The sequence below is a fragment of the Mus caroli genome, unplaced genomic scaffold (genome assembly GCF_978045245.1).
Source record: "Mus caroli unplaced genomic scaffold, Mus_caroli_1 scaffold_5, whole genome shotgun sequence".
Lineage (NCBI taxonomy): Eukaryota > Metazoa > Chordata > Mammalia > Rodentia > Muridae > Mus > Mus caroli.
The window spans coordinates 73,430,671-73,452,736 of NW_028227260.1; the positions used below are offsets into that span (position 1 = coordinate 73,430,671).

At 39.9% G+C, this 22,066-nt stretch overlaps 1 protein-coding gene across 1 annotated transcript in view; it reads left to right on the forward strand.

The window, feature by feature from the left end:
* The window catches only part of Asb12 (ankyrin repeat and SOCS box containing 12), a 110,391-nt gene that overhangs the window by 74,488 nt on the left and 13,837 nt on the right, over positions 1–22,066 (forward strand). Inside the window, exon 2 of the mRNA XM_021153858.3 lies at positions 4,080–4,278. The gene's annotated coding sequence lies outside the window, so the exon portion shown is untranslated. The remainder of the gene's footprint in view (positions 1–4,079; positions 4,279–22,066) is intronic.

Sequence of the window (22,066 nt, forward strand, 5' to 3'; positions counted from 1 at the left end):
TGCAGGAGGATTTTTCATTTTGGTCCAATGTATTTGGTGTTCTGTAAGCTTCTTGTATGTTTATAGGCATCTCTTTCTTTAGACTGTGGAAGTTTTTCTTCTATGATTTTGTTAAAAAATATTTTCTGGGTCATAGAGCTGGCACTCGTCTTCTTTTTTTTTATTATTTTCTAAATCTTTTTTTTACAGTCCAGTCTTTATCCCCCTCCTAGTCTGCCCTCGGACTGTTCCACATCCCATACTTCTTCCCCCTGTCTCCAAGAGGATGTCCTCACCACACCAGGTCTCCCCACTCCCTGGGGCTTCAAATCTCTAGAGGGTTAGGTATATCTTCTCTCACTGAGTCAAGGCCCTGCAGTTTTCTGCTGTATATGTATTGGGGGGGGGGTCTCATACCAGCTGAGGTATGCTGCTTGGTTGGTGGCTCAGGGTCAGAGCAACCTCAGGGGGCCAGATTAGTTGAGACTACTTATCTTCCCATAGGGTTGCCCTCCTCCTCAGTTTCTTCCAGGTTTTCCCTAATTCAACCACAGGGGTCACCAGCTTCTGTTGTATGTAAATATCTGCATCTGTCTCAGTCAGCTCTTATTGGGTTTTTCAGAGGGCAGTCATGCTAGGCTCCTATTTGTAAGTATACCATAGTATCAGTAATAATGTCAGGCTTTTGGGGCCTCCTCTTGAGCTGGAGCCCAATTTGAGTCTTTACTGGACCTCCTTTCCCTTAGGTTCTTCTCCATTTTTGACCCTGCAGTTCTTTCAGACAGGAACAATTCTGGATCATTTACATAATGGAATAATACTCAGCTATTAAGCAAGAGGGCATCATGAGTTTTGCAGGCAAATGGAGGGAATTAGAAAATATCATCCTGAGTTAGGTAACTCAGACCCAAAAGTACATACGTGGTAGGTACTTACTAATAAGGGGATATTAGCCAAAAAACATACCCAAGATACAATCCACAAAACTCAAGAAGGTTAACAAGCTGAAGGGTCCAGGTAGGATGCTTCAACCCCACTTGGGAGGAAAAAAGCAATCATGGGGGTGGGGTGAGGGAGGGAGGGATCTTGGTGGGAAAGGGGGCAGGAAGGGGAAGAGGGGAGCATGATCAGGTATTGGGGGGAACAGGACTGAAGCCCTGAGGGCGAGCAGAAAAAGTGGAAACAGGCAACCTCAGGAGGTAGGAGGTTGGGGGGATCCACTAGAATGTACCAGAGACTGGGAAGGTGAGAAACTCCCAGGACTCAAAGGGTGAAATGTCCTACAGTGAGGAGAGAGATCTTGTAGCACTTCCAGTAGAAAGACAGGGCATCAAGTGGAGAGATGGAATTACCACCCCACAGTCAAGAAGTCTTCTCCTTCTTCTATTCCTATTATTCTTAGGTTTGATCTTTTCATAATGTCCCAGATTTATTTGATATTTTTATGTCAGGGAGTTTTTATATTTAACATTTTTTTCTTCAATCTTATCTTTTATGCCTGATATTCTCTTTTCCATTTCTCATATTCTGTTGGTAATGCTTGCAGCTGTTGTTCCTGTTCTCATCCCTAGGCTTCCCATCTTCAGATTTCCCTGGGCTTGTTTTTTCTTTATTGCTCCTATTTCCTTTTTCAGGTTTCGAACCATTTTATTCTATTTCTTCACCTGTTTGATGTTTTTTCCTGTATTTCTTTAAATAATTTATTAATTTCCTCTTTAAAGGCCTCTATCATCTTTATACACTTGGATTTAAGGTCATTTCCTTGTGGTTCAGCAGTGTTAGGATATCCAGGGCTTGCTGTGGTAGAATATCTTGGTTCTGGCAGTGCCATGTTGCCAGGGTTCCTGTTGGTTGTATTTTTATGCTGGCCTTTAGTGATCTGGTTGTCCTTGGTGTTGGCTGGATCTTACTGATGCCAACAAGACTTCTCAGGCAGTCAGGCAGAGCCTCGGGCCTGAAAATTGAGCTCAGGGAACAGCACTCTGCTCACGGATGCTGGCTTTGCCTCAGGTGGAACTGTATGTTCCCTGGGTCAGACAGGCCTCCTCAGGAAGGGAGGCAAAGCCATGGTCCAAGATGGAGCTGTGAGAACAGAGCACAACTCACCTCTGCTGGCTGTGCCCCAGCTGGATTAAGCAGGAAGGAGATAGGCAGGGCAGGGTCTAGCCTGGGTGTTCCTGGGTCTGGAAGGTCTGGGTGTTCTTGGGGCCTGGCAGGACTTCTCAGGAAGGAAGGTGATGGAGCTCAATGGGAGGGGGGAAGGGGCAGCATGCTGCCCACCTCCTATAGGCTTGTTTAATGGAGGTGTTTTCTCAATCATAATTCCCTCTTCCCAGATATGTGTCAAGCTGGCAAAGCCAACCAGCACAATAGGTATTACATAGGACCAAACTCAGGGTTTTGGTTAAGATTAGGATAAAACTAATTCTAGAGTTAGTTCTGGGTTAGCTTTCTAGTTAGAAATGGGGATGGGATTGTGCTTAGGGCTTTGATGAATGCTAATTCCAGACCAAAAATAGGGTAATTCTAGGGTTGTGTGTATTATTAGTTTTAGGGATCATGCTATGGCTATGGCTAACATATGACTAGAGCTTTGTTTACTATAATTAGGATTTGGAGTATGGTTAATGTTTGGACTTGGTTTAGGGTTAGGACTATGTCTATGACTAGAGTTTGGATCAGTGTTAGAAATAGAACTAGGTTGAGCATCTGGGGGTATGGCTATGTAAAGCTTATGGCTATGATTGTGCCGGGATTCAGACTATTGCTAGGAAGAGGTCTAGGTTAAAAGTTTCAGCAAGGGGGCTAGAGAAATGGCTCAGCAATTAATAGCAATTGCTGCTCTTTCAAAGGACCTATATTCAGTTTCATATACCCATATGGCAGGTTACAACCATCTGTAACTTCAGTTTTAAGCCATTGGACATCCTCCTTAGGCAGGCAAAACACTCACATATAAAATAAAAATAAATCTTTTAAGAAAGGTTATGTTTTAGGCTATGGCTGGAGGTTTGGTGTGCTATAATTACACCTAAGTCTAATGCTATAATTAATATTAGGCCTAGGATTTGGTCTAATTCTATATTGTATTTAGGGTTATTGTTATGTGGCCAGGGTTAGGTCTTAGGTAAAAGTTGGAGCAAGGAATAGGGTTCATGTTAGGGCTAATTTTATAGTTAAGTCTAGGACTATGGGCAAGGGTTAGGCTTTGAGCTAGGACTAAGGAGAAGTCTAGGTTTAGAATAAGGATAAAGCTAGAGTTAGTTTCATGGTCATGTTTAGGATTGGGATTAATTTTGCCTATACAATTAAGTAAATATTTTCATCTATTCTGGGACGTAATTTTTAGTTTTGTTTGGGTGTATAACTCAAGCTGAAGTTTAGTCCTATGATTAGGATTAAGGTTAGAGACAATATTAGGAATAGTGCTAGAGTTTTGGTTAGGATTCATATTTGAGCTATGGCCAGGGTTGGGGTAAGAAATACGTCTAGGCTAAGATTAAGTATAATGTTTAATGTCATTAGGTAGGGGGTTAATTCTAGGGCAAGGATATGGTAAGTTAGAGATAAAGATAGCAGTAGTTCTTTGGGTTTTCTTAGAGCTAAACTAGAATGGTTGTAAAGTTAAATTTAGATTTGAAGCTATCCTTAGGATTAGGTCTAAATTTGAGATTAGGATTGGAGGAATGTTAGATAATGTTTTTAAGACAGTGTTAGGGGTAGGCTAATAGTAAGTTTGGGGTTTACATTTGGAACAGGGCTGGTATTAGGGTTAAGGTTATAGTTGGAGGTTGGGCTAGGATAAATATTTTGTCTAGAGTTTAGAATATAGTGCCAGCATGGGATAGAGTTAATATTAACACTAGGGATATGGCTAGTTTAAGGCTTAGGGTTGGGGTTATGCTTATGGTTGTCAGTAGGTCTTGGGTTTAAGTCTTCTAGTTTTATTTCTGTTGCTTTGATTGAAAACTGGAACCAAAGGTATGTTTAGAAAGAAAAGATTTATTTGGTTTACACATGTAGATTATGGTGAACATTTAACATTCCAATCTCAACAACAACCAAATTAAGGACATTTATCTCTAACCTTCTCCACCTAGGCATTAGTCAGCCAGAAGATCGCCACAATAATCAGTGATCCAAGAAGCTTTGGGAAGCCCACCTCCACAGCCTGCAACAACAAGTGAAAAGATAGAGAAACATTTTAGTTCATCAGGACCTTCAATCCCAACACTAGCTAAGACACAGTGAAAACAACGAAAGCTTTTCCATCCCTAATAAGCAGCACAAAGAAAACAGGTAAGAAATTCACTAGTAACACATAAACAAACAGGAAAAAATAACATCAGTAAGGACGCTAAAATTTAAATTTCCACTAGGACTACAGCTAATAAAAGTGATTTTATAAACCATACTTGATAACTGAAACAGTAACTGTAACAGCAAGAAGTAAGTCATCATGGGAAAAGGAAAGAACAGACTCAGTTCCACCTCAAAATGGCAAGAGCAGACATGACCTGAGAGGCTGGCATCTCCAAATACTTTGGTTTATATCCAAGGGTAGAGAAGAATACATTACACAAGGCTTCAGAATCAGATTTTGTAGAGGAGAATAGGGTCTGGGAAGGGACTGTGTAGCCAGACTTTGGCTACATTGTGGGTCCTTCTTTTTTCCACCCTTTTTCACCCTTTCCTTCTACCCTTTCAACTCCCTAACACTAGATAGGAGAGAAATAGGGATAGAGGGGGAAAGGAAAAAGATCCCCGAATAAAGTCCATGGTCAGAAAGGGGGTGATGTAATCATACTACTTCCTGCTGATTAGGTACATTCTGTTCCTCGGGCCAAGTTTGATCTTTGCCATCAGGATGTCTAATTTCTTCTTGTTGTTTCTTCTTTATACACAACTACTTAAAAAAAACAACAACCACCAAGCAACCAGCAACCTACCAAAAAAACCACCCACCTATCAGGGCTCTACCCTCTGAAAGTTCTCAGAATTCCAAACGCAATCACAAAAACTATTTGCAGCTGGCAAAATCATGCCCCTGCTAGAGCATGACACAAATCATAGTCAGCTGTTGTGGACAATCTGAAGCAGGTCCATATCCCACATCTGGGATTCAAATGAAAACATATTCTTATAGTATTTATGTGTTGCTTTCTCCATTTATTTATTTATTCATTTTACATCCCAACTGAAGCCTTCCTCTCCTCCCAGTCTTCCTCCTCCCATTCCCCTTCACAGGCCTCTCCCCATTACCCTCTTCTCCTCTGAGGATACCAACCCACCCTGGCAAATCAAGTCACTGCATATTCTCTCCCAGTGATGGCAGAAAAAGCAAGCCTAGGTATGGGAACAGGCAGGCAATAGTCAGGGACAGCACTTGCTCCAGTTGTTCAGGACCCAAGCTGTTCATCTACTACATATGTGCAGGGGTCCTAGGTTTAGTTTGTGTATGCTCTTTGGTTGGTGGTTCAGTCTCTGAGAGCTCCCAAGAGTTCAAGTTAGTTGACTCTGTTCTTCTTCCTGTGGGGTTCCTATTTCCTCAGAGCCTTCACTTCTTCCTCCAACTCTTCCATAAAACTCCTTGACCTCAGTCCAATGCTTGGCTATGCGCCTCTGCATCTGTTTCAGTCAACTGCTGGGTAGAGCCCCTCAGACAAGAATTATGCTAGGCTCCTATCTGCAAGCATAACAGAATACTACTAGTACTAAGTCACAGATTGGTGCTTGACCATGGGGTGGGTCTCAAGTTGGACCACTCATTGGTTGGCCATTCTTTCAGTCTCTGCTCCATCTTTGTCCCTGTGCTTTTTGTAGGCAAGACAAATTTTAGTTTTGTGTGTGGGTTGGTGTACTTATCCCTCCACTGAGAGTCCTGCCTGACTGCAGGAGGTGGCCACTTCAAGCTCCATACCCCTCACTGGTAGGAGTCTCAGCTAGAGCCACCATCATAGACTTCCTGGAACCTTACCCATCCCAGGTCTCTGGCATGTCCTAGAGTCCTAGAGATGAGCTCTCTTTCCTCATCCCACCAATATCAATTCTCTCTCCCTCCCTGCTTCCCTTGTCACTCTCTCTCTATTCACCTCTGATGGCTTAGTTAGTTAGTTAATAAGTTAGTTATTGTCTGTGTTTTTAAAAGAAACAAAAACTCTCACCATAGGACTGAATTCTACTGGTTCAGAAACTGCCCCCTTTGTGTAAACTGCAGAGAGATAATTCAGAGTGCCTGTTGCTGTAATTTTTAGGCTCATGGGCATGATGGGGTTGGTTGTTTTCTAGAATTCCTTGGGCATCAGGCTTTGTAAAGTCTCTGGCCTGTTTCATAGCGCGGGTTTTGGTGTAGAAGATTTCCTTTATTTTATATCCTTTACATATAAAAGATAGGAGGAGCTGTTTTCTGTCCAGCTACTTTGTGCTAGCAGAAGGGACTTCTTTCAGAAGTTTTTGGTTTTGAGTAACTTTATGAGAAGCACTGTTTTTAATTTATCCTGTGTAGTGGATCTAGTAAGAACTGTGATTCTATAAACAGTTTAAAGGACAGTGTAAAAATATATCTATGGGGATAATAAGGAGGAAAGGAGTGATTAAGGGGAAGAGTCAGGATTAGAGAACAAAAAGCCCATCCAGAGGAAGAGGCCTTTTGTAGAATTTTTTTTTGAGTCTTTGGACTCTGTCTTGAACCAGGTTGAGTCTTCTGGTGTAGAAGCAAGATTGCATGTAGAGAAGGGCACATTTCACTAGTTAGGAGATATAACTATTTTTAATTTTGAAGAACCATCGCAGTTAATGAGTCAGTTTGGTCCTGAAAGATGTAAAGCTGATCTGAACCTAACTGGTATTAGAGGTTTCAGGGTACAGACATTTTAACTACTTCAGAGCTAGCAAAAAGGGCAATGTAGAAGGGGCAGGAGTTAGAGTGCCTCAGAGGAGGGTCCATCTTAGGAGCCATAACAAAACTTAACAAATGGAAAAATCCAGAACATAAGGAAGCCATGTAATGACAGTATGCATCCTTGGAATATGCTATGCAAGTGAGGTAGCATCTGTAACATACAACACTTGAGACTAGCAGTACTATTAGAATTCTTACTGAGAGAGTACTTTAAAAACATAGTTTGGTCCTTTCTCTAGCTCCTCCATTGGGGACCCTGTGCTCAGTCCAATGGATGGCTGTAAGCATCTACCTCTGTATTTGTTAGGCTCTGTCAGAGTCTCTCAGGAGACAGCTATATCAGGCTCCTGTCTCCAAGCATTTCTTGGCATCCACTAGAGAAAGGACCCAAGGAGCTGAAGGGGTTTACAGCCCCATAGGAGGAACAACAATATCAACCAACCAGTACCCCCCTCCAGAGCTCCCAGGGACTAAACCACCAACCAAAGAAAACACTTGGTGGGACTCATGGCTCCAGCTGCATATGTAGCAGAGGATGGCCTTGTGGGACACCAATGAGAGGAGAAGTCCTTGGTTCTATGAAGGCTTGATGCCCCAGTGTAGGGGAATGTCAGGACAGGGAAGCAGGAGTTAGTGAGCAGGGGGAGGGGAGATGGATGGGTGGGGTTCAGAGTGGAAATGAGAGAGAGGATATCATTTGAAATGTAAATAAAGAAAATATCTAATAAAACAGTGACATTATGTTTGCCTGGAAGGAGAGAGACCATGATCAAGAAGTTGGCATTAAAAACTTAATAGCCAGCTCTCTGTCTGCTCTTGATAGAAGTTATTCAAACTGCCATATATTTGGATATTTTAGTATCTAGGGATGGGGATGAAGCTCATAATAGAGCACTTGCCTAAGATGTGCTAACCCCTGGTTTCATGCCATAATAATAATAATAATAATAATAATAATAATAATAATAATAATAATAATAGTTGGGACAGCATTTCTCTTATTAGAGAATGAGAACAGGCAAGAAAACCACTTAAAGAACACTTTATCGTAGATATTAGCAAGACCGATTTTGTTTTGTCCTGTACCAGAGTCCTGTTAAAGATCAGGTAACCAAGTAATCAGCTGTTTATTATGACAGACTTTGGTGTAAGGAAACTTTGCAAAGGAAGTCAGTTAAAATCAGCATCTAGTTGATAACAAGGGATAAAATGAAATCCTGTTGGTTCCTGTTTATGAAATTGTCCAGAAATGTCCCAAGGACACCAGTCCTTGAATAATTTCCTAAAAACCTATGAATTTGAGGATGGAGTATCTAGTAGTCTGCTTTAGTTAGGAAGACTGTGTGATAAGAGTGTAGAAAGTCCTAATGACATTTAAGAAGATAGGGTGTGTGTGTGTGTGTTTAGCCGCAGGTAGATACTGCAGTGTTAAACTGAGCCAAGGTCTTGCCTATGTATGATACACACACACATTTTTCATCAAGAAGAACCTTATTTTGTGAAAATAGTTCTCCAAATAACATCTAATATGATTAAATATAGTATTTGAATACTGTTAAAGAAACATGTGGATCATTTTAATTTTGGTTATACTTTCCTGCTAGGTGTTAAAAAACCATGTAGGTGTCCAGAAATTTTTCCTCTTTCTTGACTCTCCTCTTGGTAGAATGGACACTAGTTAGAATTTACCTTAGAGGACAAGGAGCAAATATTCCCCCCTTTAACTTTTCTGATCACATTAGTATAAGCTTCCAAATAAGGTTATTGAATACCTAGAAGGTCAATTATACCAGTTTGGTACTTTTAAAACTTTTAACTACTGCATTATATTTTAACTTCCAACTACTTTTAGCTACTGTATTGTATTTTAAACACTTTAAATAAGCTTTTATTAAACATACATTTCATCTAGTTCCTGTAATTGTTGATCTTTGACCTTAGAAACTTTAATACCATATGTGTTATCTCTAAGTCTCAACCTTTATGTACCTTAAATATCTTACTCAGACTTTCATATCTTGTGTAATCTATCTAGTCTTCCATTCAGGAAATATGTAGACATTCTAATTTTCATATATAGAATCTATTCTTTACTGAAACAAAGTCCATATTGCTATTATTCTAGCATGTCCATTTATTTACTAATTTCCTTTCTTAATACTGTGAGACATAATAACATTAGTAAATTAATTTACTCTCTATGTGTAATTCTTTCTTCCTGTGTGGTGGCAAGGAGAGCTAAGTGGTATCTATATCCCATGCTCATAAGGTTCCACTGACAAACCAAAGCCCCATTTCATCAGAGTTCCCCCCAGGGGAACCAATAAGTTTATTGGGCTTACAGAGAATTGGTAAGAGGTTACTGAGAGGAGTTTTGATGACTCAAAAGCCATCATACTGAATACTCTTCTCTCTCTGTATATATGTGGTTTTCTCTTAGCCACATAGGTAAATCTTCCTTTCTCTAGCCTTTCCTAGTTTATCACCCTAGATCCTCAATAAAACCTTGAGATCTCATGTTATTAGAGCCTAATTGTATCCAATTGGCTGGGGGTGGCCCTGTCTCTTTCATCTTTCTGTGAAGGAATATATAACATTTAACAAGTTCAGGTATGATCATTTTAGGAAGGTTCACCTAAAGGTACAGCGGTTTAACAGAGGATAGAACATGTCTTAGTCATTGTTCTCTTACTGTGAAGAGACACCGTGACCAAAGCAACTCTAATGAAAGCATTTAATTGGGAACTTGCTTACAGTCTTGAACATTTCATTCACTCTCATCATGGTGTGGGATGTGGCAGCATTCAGGCAGGCATTGGTGCAGTAGGTGAGAGATACATGAGAGATACATAGACAGAGAGACAGAGGCAGACCAATTGGGCCTAGCATGGCCCACCCCCAATGACACACTTCCTCCAGCAAGACCATATCTACTCTGGCAAGGCTCCATCTCCTAATCCTTATAGTCCTCTCAAATAATGCTAGACCCTGGTGAGTAACCATTCATATACAGGAGCCTCTGGGAGCCATTTTTATTCAAAGCACCACAGAACAGAAGCTCTGCATTCCATGTGCTCGATACTGGTTTTCTTTTAACCTCATCTGTAGGACAAATCAATGAAAGAAGCACCTGCTGTCAAAGAAATAGAACTCTATTTTTAAAGCTACATAATGGCTTAAGATCTGGCTGTTAGCTGTGATGTAAATCAAAATAATCTTTTCTCTCAACAATGAATCCTGAGCAAGTGACAGCTAATAAAAAGGCCCTGGCCTGACATGAGCTCTGAAAATATTGGGGACTTGGGTTAAGGAGGATAGGAAGTTGCATATTGTTCCTGATGAAATAGAAAGGAAAACATTAGATAAGAAAGCAAGCTCTTCAAACACTCAATGTAACTTGGGGGGGGGGTTGTTTGTTTGTTTGGGTTTGGGTTTTTTTGTTTGTTTCTTTGGAATTTTGTTTGTCTGATGTGTTTATTTTAAAGAGAGCAATCTAGATTGGAAAAAGCCTATGAATGTACCATGGAAAAATTATCAAAATTAGAACAAACAAAACATTAAAAATGACAAAAAGAAAGCAACCTGGAGCCCCGGTGTTTACCTTCTTAGCCTAATATAAAAAGGGCTGCAGTGATCCTCTGATGGCTCAATAGGATGGGGAAGTTATATGGTGCTGCCATTTTGTTTTATGCCATGTAGTTCCATCAGTGAGATCGTGTTGGTGTCATATGATGCTCATCCATTACATTTTGTTATTAGCCAAGGTGGTAGTAAGCCATATGCTTGCTTTCTGATCATGGTGAGCTCAGTTCCATGGTAAAGTGAGCACACTTGTCATCAGAGCACAGGTCCCTCTGGGTTTCACCATCTCACAGAATAAACGTGGACCATTACATACTTCTTCTTTAGAGATACCTTAGTTGGTTTAGTATGGATATATGAAGAGTTGGTACTTATGGCCTAGGCAGGTGAGACCAAAATATCAAATAAACAGAGGAAGGAATTCCATGGTCTCAGCTCAAGGAAGCAGAGTCTATATGTAGTTGTTAGAATGGCTAGAATCAGTGTGATTTGTCTCAGTTATTTACTTTTAGTTGAAAACAATTCTCTCTCTCTCTCTCTCTCTCTCTCTCTCTCTCTCTCTCTCTCTCTCTCTCAGTTTAGAAAGAGACAGTTTAGTGGGAGATACAGCTGCTTTGAAAGATCCAAAGATTAGCTTGCCTCCAGGTGGAAAGGAACTTTCCAAATCTCACTAAAGAATGGCCTTCCATCTGGCACTTGGATCAGGTCACACCCTGACCAGTGTGAGGTAGCATTACTGTGGAGACAAGCTTTAGATTAACAATGTAGTTTTAGTTACTATCCACAGGTCTCTTGTCATCAAACACTTAAACAACCATTAATGTTAAAAGGAGGGGTACCTAAGGAAAACTTTCTTGGTTTTTTTTGTTTGTTTGTTTATTTTTTTATTTTTTTAATTAGGTATTTTCTTCATTTACATTTCCAATGCTATCCCAAAAGTCCCCCAGACCCTCCTCCCCCCACTCCCTTACCCACACACTCCCACCTCTTGGCCCTGACTTTCTCCCTTACTGAGACATATAAAGTTTTCAAGACCAAGGGGCCTCTTTTCCCAATGATGGCCAAGTAGGCCATCTTCTGATACATACACAGCTAGAGACAGGAGCTCCAGGGGTACTGCTTAGTTCATATTGTTGTTCCACCTATAGGGTTGCAGATTCCCTTTAGCTCCTTGGGTACTTTCTCTAGTTCCTCCATTGGGGGCACTGTGATCCATCCAATAGCTGACTGTGAGCATCCAGTTCTGGGTTTACTAGGCCCCTGCATAGCCTCACAAGAGACAGCTGTATCAGGGTCCTTTCAGCAAAATCTTGCTAGTGTATACAATGGTGTCAGCATTTGGAAGCTGATTATGGGATGGATCCCTGGGTATGGCAGTCTCTAGATGGACCATAATTTCATCTCAGCTCCAAACTTTGTCTCTGTAACTCCTTCCATAAGTGTTTTATTCCCAATTCTAAGAAGGGGCAAAGGGTCCACACTTTGGTCTTCATTCTTGATTTTCATGTGTTTTGCAAATTGTATCTTCTATATTGGGTATTCCAAGTTTCTGGGCTAATACCCACTTATCAGTGAGTACATATCATGTGAGTTCTTTTATGATTGGGTTACATCACTCAGGATGATGCCCTCCAGGTCCATCCATTTGCCTAGGAGTTTCGTAAAATCGTTCTTTTTAATAGCTGAGTAGTACTCCACTGTGTAAATGTATCACATTTTTCTGTATTCATTCCTCTGTTGAGGGGCATCTGGGTTCTTTCCAACTTCTGGCTATTATAAATAAGGCTGCTATGAACATAGTGGAGCATGTGTCTTTCTTACAAGTTGGAACATCATCTGGATTTATGCCCAGGAGAGGTATTGCAGGATCCTCCAGTAGTACTATGTCCAATTTTCTGATGAACCACCAGAATGATTTTCAGAGTGGTTGTACAAGCTTGCAATTCCACCAGCAATAGAGGAGTGTTCCTTTTTCTCCACATCCTGGCCAGCATCTGTTGTCACCTGAATTTTTGATCTTAGCCATTCTGACTGGTGTGAGGTGGAATCTCAGGGTTGTTTTGATTTGCATTTCCCTGATGACTAAAGATGCTGAACATTTTTTCAGTGCTTCTCAGCTATTCAGTATTCCTCAGGTGAGAATTCTTTGTTCAGCTCTGAGCCCCATTTTTTAATGGGGTTATTTGACTTTCTGGAGTCCACCTTCTTGAGTTCTTTATATATATTGGATATTACTCCCCTATCTAATTTAGGATAGGTAAAGATACTTTCCCAATCTGTTGGTGGCCTTTTTGTCTTATTGACAGTGTCTTTTGCTTTACAGAACCTTTTTAATTTTATGAGGTCCCATTTGTTGATTCTAGATCTTACAGCACAAGCCATTGCTGTTCTATTCAGGAATTTTCTCCCTGTGCCCATATCTTCGAGGCTTTCCCCCACTTTCTCCTCTATAAGTTTCAGTGTCTCTGGTTTTATGTGGAGTTCCCTGATCCACTTAGATTTGACCTTAGTACAAGGAGATAGGAATGGATCAATTCGCATTCTTCTACATGATAACAACCAGTTGTGCCAGCACCATTTGTTGAAAATGCTATCTCTTTTCCACTGGATGGTTTTAGTTCCCTTGTCAAAGATCAAGTGACAATAGGTGTGTGGGTTTATTTCTGGGTCTTCAATTCTATTCCATTGTTCTGTTTCTCTTTCGCTATACCAGTACCATGCAGTTTTTATCACAATTGCTCTGTAGTACAGCTTTAGGTCAGGCATGGTGATTCTACCAGTGGTATCTTTGAGAAGAGTTTTGCTATCCTAGGTTTTTTGTTATTCCAGATGAATTTTCAGATTGCCCTTTCTAATTCATTGAAGAATTGAGTTGGAACTTTGATGGGGATTTCATTGAATCTGTAGATTGCTTTTGGCAAGATAGCCATTTTTACTATATTGATCCTGCCAATCCATGAGCATGGGAGATCTTTTCATCTTCTGAGATCTTCTTTAATTTCTTTCTTCAGAGACTTGAAGTTCTTATCATACAGATCTGTCACTTCCTTAGTTAGAGTCATGCCAAGGTATTTTATATTATTTGTGACTATTGTGAAGGGTGTTGTTTCCCTAATTTATTTCTCAGCCTGTTTATTCTTTGTGTAGAGAAAGGCCATTGACTTATTTAAGTTAATTTTATATCCAGCTACGTCACTGTAGTTGTTTATCAGGTTTAGGAGTTCTCTGGTGGAATTTTTAGGGTCACTTATATATACTGTCATATCATCTGCAAAAAGTGATATTTTGACATCTTCCTTTCAAATTTGTATCCCCTTGATCTCCTTTTGTTGTCGAATTGCTCCTGCTAGGACTTCAAGTACTATGTTGAATAGGTAGGGAGAAAGTGGGCAGTCTTGTCTACTCCTTGATTTTAGTGGGATTGCTTCCAGCTTCTCACCATTTACTTTGATGTTGGCTACTGGTTTGCTGTAGATTGCTTTTATCATGTTAGGTATGGGCCTCGAATTCCTGATCTTTCCAAGTCTTTTCTCATGAATGGGTGTTGAATTTTGTCAAATGCTTTCTCCGCATCTAACAAGATGATCATGTGGTTTTTTTCCTTGAGTTTGTTTATATAGTGGATTACAGTGATGGATTTCCGTATATTAAACCATCCCTGCATCCCAGGAGTAAAACCTACTTGGTCAGGGTGGATGATTGTTTTGATGTGTTCTTGGATTAGGTTACTGAGAATTTTATTGAGTATATTTGCATCGATATTCATAAGGGAAATTGGTCTGAAGAAATTGCTCTATTTTTGTTGGGTCTTTCTGTGGTATAAGTATCATAGTAATTGTGGCTTCATAGAATGAATTGGGTAGAGTACATTCTGCTTCTATTTTGTGGAGCAGTTTGTGAAGTAATGGAATTGGATCTTCTTTGAAAGCCTGATAGAACTGTGCACTAAACCCATTTGATCCTAGACTTTTTTTGATTGGGAGATTATTAATGACTGCTTCTATTTCTTTAGGGGATATAGGACTGTTTAGATCATTAATCTGATCCTGATTTAACTTTGGTATCTGTCTAGAAATTTGTCCATTTCATCCAGGTTCTCCAGTTTTGTTGAGTATAGCCTTATGGTGTTTTGGATTTTTTCAGGATCTGTTGTTATGTCTCCCTTTTCATTTCTGATTTTGTTAATTAGGATGCTGTCCCTGTGCCCTCTAGTGAATCTGGCTAAGGGTTTATCTATCTTATTGATTTTCTCAAAGAACCAGCTCCTGGTTTGGTTGATTCTTTGAATAGTTTTTGTTTCCACTTGGTTGATCTAGCCCCTGAGTTTGATTATTTCCTGCCATCTACTTCTCTTGGGTCAGTTTGCTTTCTTTTGTTCTAGAGCTTTTAGGTGTGTTGTCAAATTGGTAGTGTGTGCTCTCTCTAGTTTCTTTTTGCAGGCACTCAGAGCTATGAGTTTTCCTCTTAGAAATAGTTTCATTGTGTCCCATAAGTTTGGGTATGTTGTGGCTTCATTTTCATTGAACTCTAAGAAGTCTTTATTTATTCCTTCCTTAACCAAGGTATCATTGAGTAGAGTGTTGTTCAGTTTTCACGTGAGTGCTGGCTTTCTATAATTTATGTTGTTATTGAAAATCAGCCTTAGTCCATGGTGATCTGATAAGATGCATGGGGTACTTTCAATATTTTTTAATCTGTTGAGGCCTTTTTGTGACCAATTATATGGTCAATTTTGAAGAAGGTACCATGAGGTGCTGAGAAGAAGGTATATCCCTTTGTTTTAGGATAAAATGTTCTGTAGATAACTGATAAATCCATTTGTTTCATAACTTCTATTAGTTCACCATGTCCCTTTTTAGTTTCTGTTTCCAAGATCTGTCCATTGATGAAAGTGGTGTGTTGAAGTCTCCCACTATTATTGTGTGAGGGGCAATGTGTGCTTTGAGCTTTACTAAAGTTTATTTAATGAATGTGACTGCCCTTGCATTTGGAGCATAGATATTCAGAATTGAGAGTTCCTCTTGGAGGATTTTACCTTTGATGAGTATGAAGTGCCCTTACTTGTCTTTTTTGATAACTTTGGGTTGGAAGTCGATTTTATTCAATATTAGAATGGCTTCTCCAGCTGGTTTCTTCAGACCATTTGCTTGGAAAATTGTTTTCCAGCTTTTCACTCTGAGGTAGTGTCTGTCTTTTTCCCTGTGATGGGTTTCCTGTAAGCAGCAAAATGTTGGGTCCTGTTTGTGTAGCCAGTCTGTTAGACTATATCTTTTTATTGGGGAATTAAGTCCATTGATATTAAGAGATATTAAGGAAAAGTAATTGTTGCTTCCTATTATGTTTGTTGTTTTTATTGTTGGCATTCTGTTTGTGTGGCTGTCTTCTTTTTGGTTTGTTGAGGGATTACTTTCTTGCTTTTTCTAGTGCGTGGTTTCCGTCCTTGTATTGTTTTTTTTCTGTTATTATCCTTTGAAGGGCTGGATTCGTGGAAAGATAATGTGTGAATTTGGTTTTGTCGTGGAATACTTTGGTTTCTCCATCTATGGTAATTGAAAGTTTGGCTGGGTATAGTAGCCTGGGCTGGAATTTGTGTTCTCTTTATGTCTGTATAACATCTGTCCAGGATCTTCTGGCTCTCATATTCTCTGGTGAATAGTCTGGTGTGATTCTAATAGGCCTGACTTTATATGTTACTTGACCTTTTTCCCTTACTGCTTTTAATATTCTATCTTTATTTAGTGCATTTGTTGTTCTGATTATTATGTGTTGGGAGGAATTTCTTTTCTGGTCCATTGTATTTGGAGTTCTGTAGGCTTCTTGTATGTTCATGGGCATCTCTTTCTTTAGGTTTGGGAAGTTTTCTTCTATAATTTTGTTGAAGATATTTACTGGCCTTTTAAGTTCAAAATCTTCATTCTCATCTACTCTTATTATCCGTAGGTTTGGTCTTCTAATTGTGTCCTGGATTTCCTGGATGTTTTGAATTAGGATCTTTTTGCATTTTGTATTTTCTTTGATTGTTTTGCCGATGTTCTCTATGGAATCTTCTGTACCTGAGATTCTCTCTTCCATCTCTTGTATTCTGTTGCTGATGCTTGCATCTATGGTTCCAGATTTCTTTCCTAGGGTTTCTATCTCCAGCATTGCCTCTCTTTGGGTTTTGTTTATTGTGTTTATTTCCCTTTTTAGGTCTTGTATGGTTTTGTTCAATTCCATCACCTGTTTGTTGTGTTTTCCTGTTTTTCTTTGAGTACTTCTACCTGTTTGGTTGTGTTTTCCTGTTTTTCTTTAAGGACTTGCACCTCTTTAGCAGTGTTCTCCTGTATTTCTTTAAGTGAGTTATTAAAGTCCTTCTTGATATCCTCTAACATCATCATGAGATATGCTTAAATCCGGGTCTACCTTTTCGGGTATGTTGCGGTATCTAGGACTGACTGAGGTGGGAGTTCTGGGTTCTGATGATGGTGAATGGTCTTGGTTTCTGTTAGTAAGATTCTTATGTTTGCCTTTAGCCATCTAGTAATCTCTGGAGTTAGTTGTTATAGTTGTCTTTGATTAGAGCTTGTTCCTCCTGTGATTCTGTAAGCCTCTATCAGCAGACCTGGGAGAGGAGCTCTCTCCTAAGTTTCAGTGGTCAGAGTACTCTCTGCAGGCAAGCTCTCATCTTGCAGGGAAGGTGCGCAGGTATCTGGCGTTTGGACCTGCCTCCTGGCAGAAGATGAAGTCCCGAAACGGGGTCTGCTCCATAAGCTGTGTGGCTTCTGCCTGTCCCAGAAGCTGTGTAGCTTCTGTAGTCCACACTCTTACCTGTGCAGACTAGTCTCAGAGGGGTCTGGGAACCAAGATGGCTCCCCCAGGTGCTCTGGCAAAACCCTTCCGGGTGGGGCACACAACTCTTCTCCAGCAGGGAATGTGCCCAGATGTCTGGAGCCTGATATGGGGTCTGCCTCAGAAGCTGTGTGGCTTCTGCCAGTCCCAGAAACTGTTAACTTCTGTATTCCACACTCTCACCTTCACAGACTAGTCTCTGAGAGGTCCGGGAACCAAGATGGCTCCCCCAGGTGCTCCCGAAACCTTTCTTGTTACAGAGAAGAAAATACAATTACCAGCGCCACTCCAGGGTCAGGGAAAGGGTGCCAGCAGCTCAATAGTTACACCTTTGTATCCTTGTACTAGAGCTGTTTTACTATGAACATGTCTATATAAGAAAAGTAATGATAGTAAGCTGCACTGGAAATAGTTCATCCATTAGCTGTCCATATGGGCACAATGTCTTTACTTCTTGGGCTGTTTTGTTGTTTTTGTTTCTCCCAGACTGACACAGGATAAGGGTTTTGGAGGACACTGAGACAATATAGTCACAGAGCCAAATCCCATCTCTCCAGCCAGCTTCTAATCAAGTTTAAACAGCATGGGATAAACCTAACCCATGCATGATTATTTTGTTTCTACCTTCACTATTTTTGCTCTAGCTCTCTCATTTAGTGCCATAGCATAAATAAAATGCTACTGTAGTACACCTGGGGTAACTTAGAATGACCAGGAATCTTACAGTCCAGAACCATCTTCTTTTTCTGGGAAGGACTTAAGTGGTCCCTCAGGAGGGAGAAGTTCTCAGATATCAATTGGACTTCTTGTGGCAAAGAAAAAGAGATCCATGGGACAGCAGTTCATACCCGAGGAATATAGGGTGAGCTCCAGGGCTTGAGGGAGAGAATAAGGAGAGCGGTGGGTAGACTAAATATGGAGTTGTGGGAGAAGAGAAGGTGTGTGTAGAGAAGCAAAGTGACGGAAAGTTTGATTGGGAGAGATCAAATGGCCAGGTCAAATGTGTGAGAGGATTTTTGGGAACTGGACTTAGAAGTTTGATAGAAATGGTAGAACAAAACAAAAGCCATGAGTGTAGCTAAAACTCTCTCCACTCGTGTTGCAATAAGGCTGCAAGTAGTCGTGGTCCCACATAGTTGAGGTCTCTGGGTTGTGTACCAGCCACAGTTCAGCCACAGTGAGCTTGGAGAGTTGGATAGCTCTTGGAAGGGTCCAGAAAGATGAGAGATGGGAAGTGAAAAGAAGCTCCTGGCAAAGAAAGGGGTCTGGTCCAGCTGGATCTACCTGGAAGCCCTTTCCAGGGTTCTGCACCAAATGTAAGAAACTAGTTGGTGGAGGAAAATGAAAGAATAGACTTGATCCAACTTCAAAATAAGAGCAAAATTTGAGAGGTTGGTGCCTCCAAACTCTGTGACTTAGCATCCGAGGGCTCAGGAGTGCATCTTGCAGGACCAGGGAAACATTTTTTGTGGCTGAGAGTAAGGAAGGATGGCCTGGCTTTAGCTCAGACACTGCCTTTTGTTAATAGAAACCACAGGATGGGTCATAAGTCAGACTGCCAAGTTTGAGATGTCTTGACTCCACCATATGTGATAAGATTTGGGGACTTTCAAGGTTTTTTATTTGGTTATTTTATTTGTTTATATTTCAAATGATATCCCCCTTTTCAGTTAAACTCCCCATACCCTCCCCCATACCCCCTTCCTCTATGAGGGTGCTCTCCCACCCCCTCCCTCCTCAGTGACCTACTATTCCCCTATGCTGGGTCATTGACCTTCCACATGACCAAAGGCCTCTCCTTCCATTGATGTCAGATAATGCCATCCTCTGCTACATATGCAGCTGGAGCCACGAGTCCCACCATGTGTACTCTTTTGGTGGTGATTTAGTCCCTGGAAGCTTTGTGGGGTCTGGTTGGTTGATATTGTTGTTCTTCCTGTGGGGTTGCAATCCCCACAGTACTTCCCTTAACTGTTCTACTGGGATTCCCATGCTTAGTCCAATGTTTGGCTGTGTGCATCCACAGCTGTATTGGCCAGGCTCTGGCACAGCCTCTTGGGAAACAGGCTCCTGTCAGCAAGTGCTTCATAGCATCAGCAATATCTTCTGGGTTTGGTGTCTGTGGATGGGATGGATCCCTAGGTGGGGCAGTCTAAGCCTTTGGGCCTCCAAACCTCAGTTTGGAGGTATTGTTGTTTGTAGTAATACCATCTGATATCTAAGACAATGTTATCTAAAGGAGGTAAAGAAATTGAAACCGATGTCATGTTTCTATATTTTAAAGAGTAGTAAAACACTAATACTAATTGTGATTAGTCATATATCATACTAAGTGCAGGAATATTTTAATATTGTTTGCAACCTCTACAAAAATAATGCAAGTACATAATACAAAAAAAACATATCAGGTAATGTTCATGAAGACAGAATGAGAATCAGCATAAACAATATCCAGATTAAAATACTTTACATATACTACAGGAGAATAGCAGAGACTATTAAAGCAAAACCTTACCATATATTGAATATAAGTAACTCGCTTGACATTCTACATAGGTAGAGTAATAGAAAGCCAGATTTGGTAGCACATGTGATTCCAACGCTCATTAGGCAGAGAGTGGAGACTCATTACTTTCATACCAGAACCTGCTAAATAGTGACATCTTGGCTCAAATAATAAACAAACAAACAAACAAAAAACCAAACAAATAAGATAATTTAAAGTTTAAAGACCAGGCTGGGCTACACATTAAGAACTGATCTATGTCAAAAATAATGGAATGACAGGGTGGTGCAAGTCTTTTCTCTCAACACTCAAGAGGCAGAGGCAGACAGCTCTTTAATTCTGAAGCCAGCCTGGTCTACAGAGAAAGTTCCATGATAGCTAGGAATACAGAGAAATCCTGTCTCTAAAAACTATAAATAAATAAATAAATGAAAGACAAGATGAACATTTGTAACCAGCATGCAGGAGGCCTAGTCAGGAGGATGACAAACAATAAAACATAGTATGGAAAAACTAACCAGGGAAAGAAAAAGACATTATGACCCCAAACGAATATAAATCCAACAATACATAAGAACAAACCCTGATAGAAGTGAAATGAGGAATAATTATAGTTAAAAACTTTAACATTCATATTTCAGCAACTCACAAAAATAATAGAAAATTTAAAATATAGTAAGGGGGGATGCTCCAGCCAACAAAATCTGGTATATGTCTCCAACAGCAGAATACATGTTTTCAAGCTCTGATATAACATGCCAAAGGAAATTACATCCTTATCCCTAAAACAAGCCCTAACAACTCTAAAGGAATGATAGTCATGTAGATTGGACAGTCTCATCACAAGTCGTAAAACTAGACATTTATAACAGAAAGATAACAGCAAAAGTCTCTAGTCGATTTGTTATCAAAACATTCTATATAATCTATGAGGCCTCAAAGGAACTGTAAAACCTTAAAAAGGCTTTCCTGTTTGTAATTTAGCATGGGAAAATCTTGGAAATTGTCATTTCAATTTATACAAGAAGAAAAGAGGTAAGCAAACAAAATTAACCACTTTTCTTAAATCCATTAAATGACTGAGTTTGACATCAAACTTAGGGAGTCACATTCTGTGCTCCAGGCCAAGTTTTATTACCCACCCTCAATAAGCCAGTTAGTGGAAAGCAGAGGAAGGATATTTATTCAATGTGGTCACACTGGGAAGACTGACAAAGAGATCCATTAGTTTCTTCAAGTCCATCTTGAGGTCTTGGAATAAGATTAAAGTTTAAAAAGAGGGTCAGAGATATCCATATTTGAGCTGTTTCTGGAAAAGGTATGGCCCTACCTGCCATTTACCCTTCATTGTCTGGGCTTCAGTCTAATCCAATAAAGTGGTCTGACAATTTGTTAGAAATCTATGAAATCTCTTCCTGGGAGATACATTTTCCATTGGGCTGGTGTGTTTCCTTCTACCAACATAAGATTCTTAGGGCAATTCCTATTTCTTTAGGATCCATTGTTTGAATAGTCTGTCAGATTGAGAAAGAAAAGTGTCTCTAGAATATCTTGAATATTTGCTAGTCCAGTAACAAGATCATGGAACAAAACACTAGCCTTTAATTTGGAGGGATAAACACATAGATATAAAGGAATCATGGCTTATCAAAGCACAAGTCTGTGAGCAGAAACCTCAAACAAGAACTTGACAGTAGAAAAAAATGGTCTTTAATTGAAGAATTTTTGGAGATTGGTGTAGGCAGATTTAGGAGTTACAAGAAATACTTCTAGACCTATTATACCATATGTTACTAGATATACCATAGCTGGTGATGACAGTGTATTCTCTTTTATATACTATCCTGCTATGTCCTTTTAAAAATATATACTTACATGGTGATTCCACCAGAGGTTCTTTTATCCTTGAGAAGAGTTTTTGCTATCCTAGGTTTTTTGTTATTCCAGATGAATTTGCAGATTGCACTTTCTAATTGGTTGAAGAATTGAGTTGGAATTTTGATGGGGATTGCATTGAATCTGTAGATTGCTCTTGGCAAGATAGCCATTTTTACAATGTTGATCCTGCCAATCCATGAGCATGGGAGATCTTTCCATCTTCTGAGATCTTCTATAATTTCTTTCTTCAGAGACTTGAAGTTTTTATTATACAGATCTTTCACTTCCTTAGTTAGAGTCACGCCAAGATATTTTATATTATTTGTGACTATTGAGAAGGGTGTTGTTTCCCTAATTTCTTTCTCGGCCTGTTTATTCTTTGTGTAGAGAAA